This window comes from Pan troglodytes, chromosome 12, assembly GCF_028858775.2.
Source record: "Pan troglodytes isolate AG18354 chromosome 12, NHGRI_mPanTro3-v2.0_pri, whole genome shotgun sequence".
NCBI classification, from domain to species: Eukaryota; Metazoa; Chordata; class Mammalia; order Primates; family Hominidae; genus Pan; species Pan troglodytes.
The window spans coordinates 1,072,220-1,085,457 of NC_072410.2; positions in this window are offsets into that span (position 1 = coordinate 1,072,220).

A 13,238-nucleotide genomic window follows, 5' to 3' on the forward strand; every position below is an offset into this window, starting at 1 on the left:
AATATCTACAACGCTATCTGTATAAATACGGAAATATCCTCACCACTATCACTATAAACCTGGAAATACCAACAACGCTATCTGTATAACTACGGAAATATCCTCACCACTATCTCTATAAACATGGAAATACCTACACCGCCATATCTATACACATGGAAATACCTACACCGCCATCTCTATACACATGGAAATATCTACACCACTATCTCTATAAACATAGAAATATCTACATTGCAATCTCTATAAACATGGAAATATCTACACCGCCATCTCTATAAACATGGAAATATCTACATCGCTATCTGTATAAATATGGAAATATCTCCACCGCTATCAGTATAAACATGGAAATATCTACACCGATATCTGTATAAACATGGAAATATCTACACCGCTCTCTGTATAAACATGGAAATATCTACAACGCTATCTGTGTAAACATGGAAGTATCTACACAGATATCTGTGTAAACTTGCAAATATCTACACAGCTATCTGTGTAAAGATCGAAATGTCTACAGCGCAATCTGTGCAAAGATGGAAATATCTACACCGCTATCTCTGTAAACATGGAAATATCTACACCGCTATCTGTATCGACATGGAAATATCTACTTCGCTATCTTTATAAACATGGAAATATCTACACTGTTATCTCTATAAACATGGAAATATCTACACCACCATCTGTATAAACATGCAAATATCTACAGAGTCATCTGTATAAACATGGAAATATCTACACCACCATATCTATAAACATGGAAATATCTACAGTGCCATCTGTATACCCGTGGAAATACCTACCCAGCCATCTGTGTAACCACGGAAATATCTACTCCGCTATCTCTATAAACATGGAAATACATACAACGCTATCTCTATAAATATGGAAATATCTACACTGCAATCTCTATAAACATGGAAATATCTACACCGCCATCACTATAAACATGGAAATATCTACATCGCTATCTGTATTAACATGGAAATAGCTCCACCGCTATCAGTATAAACACTGAAATATCTACACCGCTATCTGTATAAACATGGAAATATGTACAACGGTATCTGTATAAACATGGAAATATCTACACCGCTATCTGTATAAACATGGAAATATCTACACAGCTATCTCTATAAACATGGAAATAGCTACCCTGCTATCTGTATAAACATAGAAATAGCGACACCGTTATCTGTATAAACATGGAAATATCTACACCGCCCTCTGTAAAAACATGAAGATATCTACACAGTCATCTGTATAAACTTGGAAATATCTATACCTCCATCTGTAAAAACATGGAAATATCTACACTGCCATCTGTATACACATGGAAATATCTACACAGCCATCTGAAGAAACATGGAAATATGTACACCGCTATCTGTATAAACATGGAAATAACTACACCGCTATCTTTATAAACTTGGAAATATCTACACCGCCTTCTGTATAAACATGGAAATATCTACACCGCTATCTGTATAAACATGGAAATACCAACACCGTTATCTGTATAAACATTGAAATATCTACACCGCTATCTGTATAAAGATGGAAATATCTACAACGCTATCTGTGTAAACATGGAAATATCTACTCACCTATCTGTGTAAACATGGAAATATCTACACCGCTATCTGTATAAACATGGAAATATCTACAACGCTATCTGTGTAAACATGGAAGTATCTACACAGATATCTGTGTAAACTTGCAAATATCTACACAGCTATCTGTGTAAAGATCGAAATGTCTACAGCGCAATCTGTGCAAAGATGGAAATATCTACACCGCTATCTCTGTAAACATGGAAATATCTACACCGCTATCTGTATCAACATGGAAATATCTACTTCGCTATCTTTATAAACATGGAAATATCTACACTGTTATATCTATAAACATGGAAATATCTACACCACCATCTGTATAAACATGCAAATATCTACAGAGTCATCTGTATAAACATGGAAATATCTACACCACCATATCTATAAACATGGAAATATCTACAGTGCCATCTGTATACCCGTGGAAATACCTACCCAGCCATCTGTGTAACCACGGAAATATCTACTCCGCTATCTCTATAAACATGGAAATACGTACAACGCTATCTCTATAAATATGGAAATATCTACCCTGCAATCTCTATAAACATGGAAATATCTACACCGCCATCACTATAAACTTGGAAATATCTACATCGCTATCTGTATTAACATGGAAATAGCTCCACCGCTATCAGTATAAACACTGAAATATCTACACCGCTATCTGTATAAACATGGAAATATGTACAACGCTATCTGTATAAACATGGAAATATCTACACCGCTATCTGTATAAACATGGAAATATCTACACAGCTATCTCCATAAACATGGAAATAGCTACACTGCTATCTGTATAAACATAGAAATAGTGACACCGTTATCTGTATAAACATGGAAATATCTACACCGCCCTCTGTAAAAACATGAAGATATCTACACAGTCATCTGTAGAAACTTGGAAATATCTACACCTCCATCTGTATAAACATGGAAATATCTACACTGCCATCTGTATACACATGGAAATATCTACACAGCCATCTGAAGAAACATGGAAATATGTACACCGCTATCTGTATAAACATGGAAATAACTACACCGCTATCTTTATAAACTTGGAAATATCTACACCGCCTTCTGTATAAACATGGAAATATCTACACCGCTATCTGTATAAACATGGAAATACCAACACCGTTATCTGTATAAACATTGAAATATCTACACCACTATCTGTATAAAGATGGAAGTATCTACAACGCTATCTGTGTAAACATGGAAATATCTACACACCTATCTGTGTAAACATGGAAATATCTACACTGCTATCTGTATAAACATGGAAATATCTACACCGATATCTGTATAAACATGGAAATACCAAAACGGCTATCTGTATAAACATGGAAATATCTACAACGCAATCTGTATAAATACGGAAATATCCTCACCACTATCACTATAAAGCTGGAAATACCTTCAACGCTATCTGTATAACTACGGAAATATCCTCACCACTATCTCTATAAACATGGAAATACCTACACCGCCATATCTATACACATGGAAATACCTACACCGCCATCTCTATACACATGGAAATATCTACACCACTATCTCTATAAACATAGAAATATCTACATTGCAATCTCTATAAACATGGAAATATCTACACCGCCATCTCTATAAACATGGAAATATCTACACCGCCATCTCTATAAACATGGAAATATCTACATCGCTATCTGTATAAATATGGAAATATCTCCACCGCAATCAGTATAAACATGGAAATATCTACACCGATATCTGTATAAACATGGAAATATCTACACCGCTATCTGTATAAACATGGAAATATCTACAATGCTATCTGTGTAAACACGGAAGTATCTACACAGATATCTGTGTAAACTTGCAAATATCTACACAGCTATCTGTGTAAAGATCGAAATGTCTACAGCGCAATCTGTGCAAAGATGGAAATATCTACACCGCTATCTCTGTAAACATGGAAATATCTACACCGCTATCTGTATCAACATGGAAATATCTACTTCGCTATCTTTATAAACATGGAAATATCTACACTGTTATCTCTATAAACATGGAAATATCTACACCACCATCTGTATAAACATGCAAATATCTACAGAGTCATCTGTATAAACATGGAAATATCTACACCACCATATCTATAAACATGGAAATATCTACAGTGCCATCTGTATACCCGTGGAAATACCTACCCAGCCATCTGTGTAACCACGGAAATATCTACTCCGCTATCTCTATAAACATGGAAATACATACAACGCTATCTCTATAAATATGGAAATATCTACACTGCAATCTCTATAAACATGGAAATATCTACACCGCCATCACTATAAACATGGAAATATCTACATCGCTATCTGTATTAACATGGAAATAGCTCCACCGCTATCAGTATAAACACTGAAATATCTACACCGCTATCTGTATAAACATGGAAATATGTACAACGGTATCTGTATAAACATGGAAATATCTACACCGCTATCTGTATAAACATGGAAATATCTACACAGCTATCTCTATAAACATGGAAATAGCTACCCTGCTATCTGTATAAACATAGAAATAGCGACACCGTTATCTGTATAAACATGGAAATATCTACACCGCCCTCTGTAAAAACATGAAGATATCTACACAGTCATCTGTATAAACTTGGAAATATCTATACCTCCATCTGTAAAAACATGGAAATATCTACACTGCCATCTGTATACACATGGAAATATCTACACAGCCATCTGAAGAAACATGGAAATATGTACACCGCTATCTGTATAAACATGGAAATAACTACACCGCTATCTTTATAAACTTGGAAATATCTACACCGCCTTCTGTATAAACATGGAAATATCTACACCGCTATCTGTATAAACATGGAAATACCAACACCGTTATCTGTATAAACATTGAAATATCTACACCGCTATCTGTATAAAGATGGAAATATCTACAACGCTATCTGTGTAAACATGGAAATATCTACTCACCTATCTGTGTAAACATGGAAATATCTACACCGCTATCTGTATAAACATGGAAATATCTACAACGCTATCTGTGTAAACATGGAAGTATCTACACAGATATCTGTGTAAACTTGCAAATATCTACACAGCTATCTGTGTAAAGATCGAAATGTCTACAGCGCAATCTGTGCAAAGATGGAAATATCTACACCGCTATCTCTGTAAACATGGAAATATCTACACCGCTATCTGTATCAACATGGAAATATCTACTTCGCTATCTTTATAAACATGGAAATATCTACACTGTTATATCTATAAACATGGAAATATCTACACCACCATCTGTATAAACATGCAAATATCTACAGAGTCATCTGTATAAACATGGAAATATCTACACCACCATATCTATAAACATGGAAATATCTACAGTGCCATCTGTATACCCGTGGAAATACCTACCCAGCCATCTGTGTAACCACGGAAATATCTACTCCGCTATCTCTATAAACATGGAAATACGTACAACGCTATCTCTATAAATATGGAAATATCTACCCTGCAATCTCTATAAACATGGAAATATCTACACCGCCATCACTATAAACTTGGAAATATCTACATCGCTATCTGTATTAACATGGAAATAGCTCCACCGCTATCAGTATAAACACTGAAATATCTACACCGCTATCTGTATAAACATGGAAATATGTACAACGCTATCTGTATAAACATGGAAATATCTACACCGCTATCTGTATAAACATGGAAATATCTACACAGCTATCTCTATAAACATGGAAATAGCTACACTGCTATCTGTATAAACATAGAAATAGTGACACCGTTATCTGTATAAACATGGAAATATCTACACCGCCCTCTGTAAAAACATGAAGATATCTACACAGTCATCTGTAGAAACTTGGAAATATCTACACCTCCATCTGTATAAACATGGAAATATCTACACTGCCATCTGTATACACATGGAAATATCTACACAGCCATCTGAAGAAACATGGAAATATGTACACCGCTATCTGTATAAACATGGAAATAACTACACCGCTATCTTTATAAACTTGGAAATATCTACACCGCCTTCTGTATAAACATGGAAATATCTACACCGCTATCTGTATAAACATGGAAATACCAACACCGTTATCTGTATAAACATTGAAATATCTACACCACTATCTGTATAAAGATGGAAGTATCTACAACGCTATCTGTGTAAACATGGAAATATCTACACACCTATCTGTGTAAACATGGAAATATCTACACTGCTATCTGTATAAACATGGAAATATCTACACCGATATCTGTATAAACATGGAAATACCAAAACGGCTATCTGTATAAACATGGAAATATCTACAACGCAATCTGTATAAATACGGAAATATCCTCACCACTATCACTATAAAGCTGGAAATACCTTCAACGCTATCTGTATAACTACGGAAATATCCTCACCACTATCTCTATAAACATGGAAATACCTACACCGCCATATCTATACACATGGAAATACCTACACCGCCATCTCTATACACATGGAAATATCTACACCACTATCTCTATAAACATAGAAATATCTACATTGCAATCTCTATAAACATGGAAATATCTACACCGCCATCTCTATAAACATGGAAATATCTACACCGCCATCTCTATAAACATGGAAATATCTACATCGCTATCTGTATAAATATGGAAATATCTCCACCGCTATCAGTATAAACATGGAAATATCTACACCGATATCTGTATAAACATGGAAATATCTACACCGCTATCTGTATAAACATGGAAATATCTACAATGCTATCTGTGTAAACACGGAAGTATCTACACAGATATCTGTGTAAACTTGCAAATATCTACACAGCTATCTGTGTAAAGATCGAAATGTCTACAGCGCAATCTGTGCAAAGATGGAAATATCTACACCGCTATCTCTGTAAACATGGAAATATCTACACCGCTATCTGTATCAACATGGAAATATCTACTTCGCTATCTTTATAAACATGGAAATATCTACACCACCATCTGTATAAACATGCAAATATCTACAGAGTCATCGGTATAAATATGGAAATATCTACACCACCATATCTATAAACATGGAAATATCTACAGTGCCATCTGTATACCCGTGGAAACACCTACCCAGGCATCTGTGTAACCTCGGAAATATCTACTCCGCTATCTCTATAAACATGGAAATACGTACAACGCTATCTCTATAAATATGGAAATATCTACGCTGCAATCACTATAAACATGGAAATATCTACACCGCCATCACTATAAACATGGAAATATCTACATCGCTATCTGTATTAACATAGAAATAGCTCCACCGCTATCAGTATAAACACTGAAATATCTACACCGCTATCTGTATAAACATGGAAATATGTACAACGCTATCTGTATAAACATGGAAATATCTACACCGCTATGTGTATAAACATGGAAATATCTACACAGCTATCTCTATAAACATGGAAATAGCTACACTTCTATCTGTATAAACATAGAAATAGCGACACCGTTATCTGAATAAACATGGAAATATCTACACCGCCCTCTGTAAAAACATGAAGATATCTACACAGTCATCTGTATAAACTTGGAAATATCTACACCTCCATCTGTATAAACATGGAAATATCTACACTGCCATCTGTATACACATGGAAATATCTACACAGCCATCTGAAGAAACATGGAAATATGTACACCGCTATCTGTATAAACATGGAAATAACTACACCGCTAGATTTATAAACTTGGAAATATCTACACCGCCTTCTGTATAAACATGGAAATATCTACACCGCTATCCGTATAAACATGGAAATACCAACACCGTTATCTGTATAAACATTGAAATATCTACACCGCTATCTGTATAAAGATGGAAACATCTACAACGCTATCTGTGTAAACATGGAAATATCTACACACCTATCTGTGTAAACATGGAAATATCTACACCGCTATCTGTATAAACATGGAAATATCTACACCGCTATCTTTATAAACATGGAAATACCAAAACGGCTATCTGTATAAACATGGAAATATCTACAACGCTATCTGTATAACTACGGAAATATCCTCACCACTATCACTATAAACCTGGAAATACCTACACCGCCATATCTATACACATGGAAATACCTACACCGCCATCTCTATACACATGGAAATATCTACACCATTATCTCTATAAACATAGAAATATCTACATTGCAATCTCTATAAACATGGAAATATCTACAACGCCATCTCTATAAACATGGAAATATCTACACCGATATCTGTATAAACATGGAAATATCTACACCGCTATCTGTATAAACATGGAAATATCTACAACGCTATCTGTGTAAACATGGAAGTATCTACACAGATATCTGTGTAAACTTGCAAATGTCTACGCAGCTATCTGTGTAAAGATCGAAATGTCTACAGCGCAATCTGTGCAAAGATGGAAATATCTACACCGCTATCTCTGTAAACATGGAAATATCTACACCGCTATCTGTATCAACATGGAAATATCTACTTCGCTATCTTTATAAACATGGAAATATCTACACTGTTATCTCTATAAACATGGAAATATCTACACCACCATCTGTATAAACATGCAAATATCTAAAGAGTCATCTGTATAAACATGGAAACATCTACACCACCATATCTATAAACATGGAAGTATCTACAGTGCCATCTGTATACCCGTGGAAATACCTACCCAGCCATCTGTGTAACCACGGAAATATCTACTCCGCTATCTCTATAAACATGGAAATACGTACAACGCTATCTCTATAAATATGGAAATATCTACGCTGCAATCTCTATAAACATGGAAATATCTACACCGCCATCACTATAAACATGGAAATATCTACATCGCTATCTGTATTAACATGGAAATAGCTCCACCGCTATCAGTATAAACACTGAAATATCTACACCGCTATCTGTATAAACATGGAAATATCTACAACGCTATCTGTATAAACATGGAAATATCTACACCGCTATCTGTATAAACATGGAAATATCTACACAGCTATCTCTATAAACATGGAAATAGCTACACTGCAATCTGTATAAACATAGAAATAGCGACACCGTTATCTGTATAAACATGGAAATATCTACACCGCCCTCTGTAAAAACATCAAGATATCTACACAGTCATCTGTATAAACTTGGAAATATCTACACCTCCATCTGTATAAACATGGAAATAACTACACTGCCATCTGTATACACATGGAAATATCTACACAGCCATCTGAAGAAACATGGAAATATGTACACCGCTATCTGTATAAACATGGAAATAACTACACCGCTATCTTTATAAACTTGGAAATATCTACACCGCCTTCTGTATAAACATGGAAATATCTACACCGCTATCTGTATAACAATGGAAATACCAACAACGTTATCTGTATAAACATTGAGATATCTACACCGCTATCTGTATAAAGATGGAAATATCTACAACGCTATCTGTGTAAACATGGAAATATCTACACACCTATCTGTGTAAACATGGAAATATCTACACCGCTATCTGTATAAACATGGAAATATCTACACCGCTATCTTTATAAACATGGAAATACCAAAACGGCTATCTGTATAAACATGGAAATATCTACAACGCTATCTGTATAACTATGGAAATATCCTCACCACTATCACTATAAACCTGGAAATACCTACACCGCCATATCTATACACATGGAAATACCTACACCGCCATCTCTATACACATGGAAATATCTACACCACTATCTCTATAAACATAGAAATATCTACATTGCAATCTCTATAAACATGGAAATATCTACACCGCCATCTCTATAAACATGGAAATATCTACATCGCTATCTGTATAAATATGGAAATATCTCCACCGCTATCAGTATAAACATGGAAATATCTACACCGATATCTGTATAAACATGGAAATATCTACACCGCTATCTGTATAAACATGGAAATATCTACAACGCTATCTGTGTAAACATGGAAGTATCTACACAGATATCTGTGTAAACTTGCAAATATCTACACAGCTATCTGTGTAAAGATCGAAATGTCTACAGCGCAATCTGTGCAAAGATGGAAATATCTACACCGCTATCTCTGTAAACATGGAAATATCTACACCGCTATCTGTATCAACATGGAAATATCTACTTCGCTATCTTTATAAACATGGAAATATCTACACTGTTATCTCTATAAACATGGAAATATCTACACCACCATCTGTATAAACATGCAAATATCTACAGAGTCATCTGTATAAACATGGAAACATCTACACCACCATATCTATAAACATGGAAATATCTACAGTGCCATCTGTATACCCGTGGAAATACCTACCCAGCCATCTGTGTAACCACGGAAATATCTACTCCGCTATCTCTATAAACATGGAAATACGTACGACGCTATCTCTATAAATATGGAAATATCTACACTGCAATCTGTATAAACATGGAAATATCTACACCGCCATCACTATAAACATGGAAATATCTACATCGCTATCTGTATTAACATGGAAATAGCTCCACCGCTATCAGTATAAACACTGAAATATCTACACCGCTATCTGTATAAACATGGAAATATGTACAACGCTATCTGTATAAACATGGAAATATCTACATCGCTATATGTATAAACATGGAAATATCTACACAGCTATCTCTATAAACATGGAAATAGCTACACTGCTATCTGTATAAACATAGAAATAGCGACACCGTTTTCTGTATAAACATGGAAATATCTACACCGCCCTCTATAAAAACATGAAGATATCTACACAGTCCTCTGTATAAACTTGGAAATAGCTACACCTCCATCTGTATAAACATGGAAATATCTACACTGCCATCTGTATACACATGGAAATATCTACACAGCCATCTGAAGAAACATGGAAATATGTACACCGCTATCTGTATAAACATGGAAATAATTACACGGCTATCTTTATAAACTTGGAAATATCTACACCGCCTTCTGTATAAACATGGAAATATCTACACCGCTATCTGTATAAACATGGGAATACCAACACCGTTATCTGTATCAACATTGAAATATCTACACCGCTATCTGTATAAAGATGGAAATATCTACAACGCTATCTGTGTAAACATGGAAATATCTACACACCTATCTGTGTAAACATGGAAATATCTACACCGCTATCTGTATAAACATGGAAATATCTACACCGCTATCTTTATAAACATGGAAATACCAAAACGGCTATCTGTATAAACATGGAAATATCTACAACGCTATCTGTATAAATACGGAAATATCCTCACCACTATCACTATAAACCTGGAAATACCTACAACGCTATCTGTATAAATACGGAAATATCCTCACCACTATCTCTATAAACATGGAAATACCTACACCGCCATATCTATACACATGGAAATACCTACACCGCCATCTGTATACACATGGAAATATCTACACCACTATCTCTATAAACATAGAAATATCTACATTGCAATCTCTATAAACATGGAAATATCTACACCGCCATCTCTATAAACATGGAAATATCTACATCGCTATCTGTATAAATATGGAAATATCTCCACCGCTATCAGTATAAACATGGAAATATCTACACCGATATCTGTATAAACATGGAAATATCTACACCGCTATCTGTATAAACATGGAAATATCTACAACGCTATCTGTGTAAACATGGAAGTATCTACACAGATATCTGTGTAAACTTGCAAATATCTACGCAGCTATCTGTGTAAAGATCGAAATGTCTACAGCGCAATCTGTGCAAAGATGGAAATATCTACACCACTATCAGTATAAACATGGAAATATCTACACCGCTATCTGTATCAACATGGAAATATCTACTTCGCTATCTTTATAAACCTGGAAATATCTACACTGTTATCTCTATAAACATGGAAATATCTACACCACCATCTGTAAACATGCAAATATCTACAGAGTCATCTGTATAAACATGGAAATATCTACACCACCATATCTATAAACATGGAAATATCTACAGTGCCATCTGTATACCCGTGGAAATACCTACCCAGCCATCTGTGTAACCACGGAAATATCTACTCCGCTATCTCTATAAACATGGAAATACGTACAACGCTATCTCTATAAATATGGAAATATCTACACTGCAATCTCTATAAACATGGAAATATCTACACCGCCATCACTATAAACATGGAAATATCTACATCGCTATCTGTATTAACATGGAAATAGCTCCACCGCTATCAGTATAAACACTGAAATCTCTACACCGCTATCTGTATAAACATGGAAATATGTACAACGCTATCTGTATAAACATGGAAATATCTACACCGCAATCTGTATAAACATGGAAATATCTACACAGCTATCTCTATAAACATGGAAATAGCTACCCTGCTATCTGTATAAACATAGAAATAGCGACACCGTTATCTGTATAAACATGGAAATATCTACACCGACCTCTGTAAAAACATGAAGATATCTACACAGTCATCTGTATAAACTTGGAAATATCTACACCTCCATCTGTATAAACATGGAAATATCTACACTGCCATCTGTATACACATGGAAATATCTACACAGGTATCTGAAGAAACATGGAAATATGTACACCGCTTTCTGTATAAACATGGAAATAACTACACCGCTATCTTTATAAACTTGGAAATATCTACACCGCCTTCTGTATAAACATAGAAATATCTACACCGCTATCTGTATAAACATGTAAATACCAACACCGTTATCTGTATAAACATTGAAATATCTACACCGCTATCTGTATAAAGATGGAAATATCTACAACTCTATCTGTGTAAACATGGAAATATCTACACACCTATCTGTGTAAACATGGAAATATCTACACCGCTATCTGTATAAACATGGAAATATCTACACCGCTATCTTTATAAACATGGAAATACCAAAACGGCTATCTGTATAAACATGGAAATATCTACAACGCTGTCTGTATAAATGCGGAAATATCCTCACCACTATCACTATAAACCTGGAAATACCTACAACGCTATCTGTATAAATACGGAAATATCCTCACCACTATCTCTATAAACATGGAAATACCTACACCGCCATATCTATACACATGGAAATACCTACACCGCCATCTCTATACACATGGAAATATCTACACCACTATCTCAATAAACATAGAAATATCTACATTGCAATCTCTATAAACATGGAAATATCTACACCGCCATCTCTATAAACATGGAAATATCTACATCGCTATCTGTATAAATATGGAAATATCTCCACCGCTATCAGTATAAACATGGAAATATCTACACCGATATCTGTATAAACATGGAAATATCTACACCGCTATCTGTATAAACATGGAAATATCTACAACGTTTTCTGTGTAAACATGGAAGTATCTACACAGCTATCTGTGTAAACTTGCAAATATCTACGCAGCTATCTGTGTAAAGATCGAAATGTCTACAGCGCAATCTGTGCA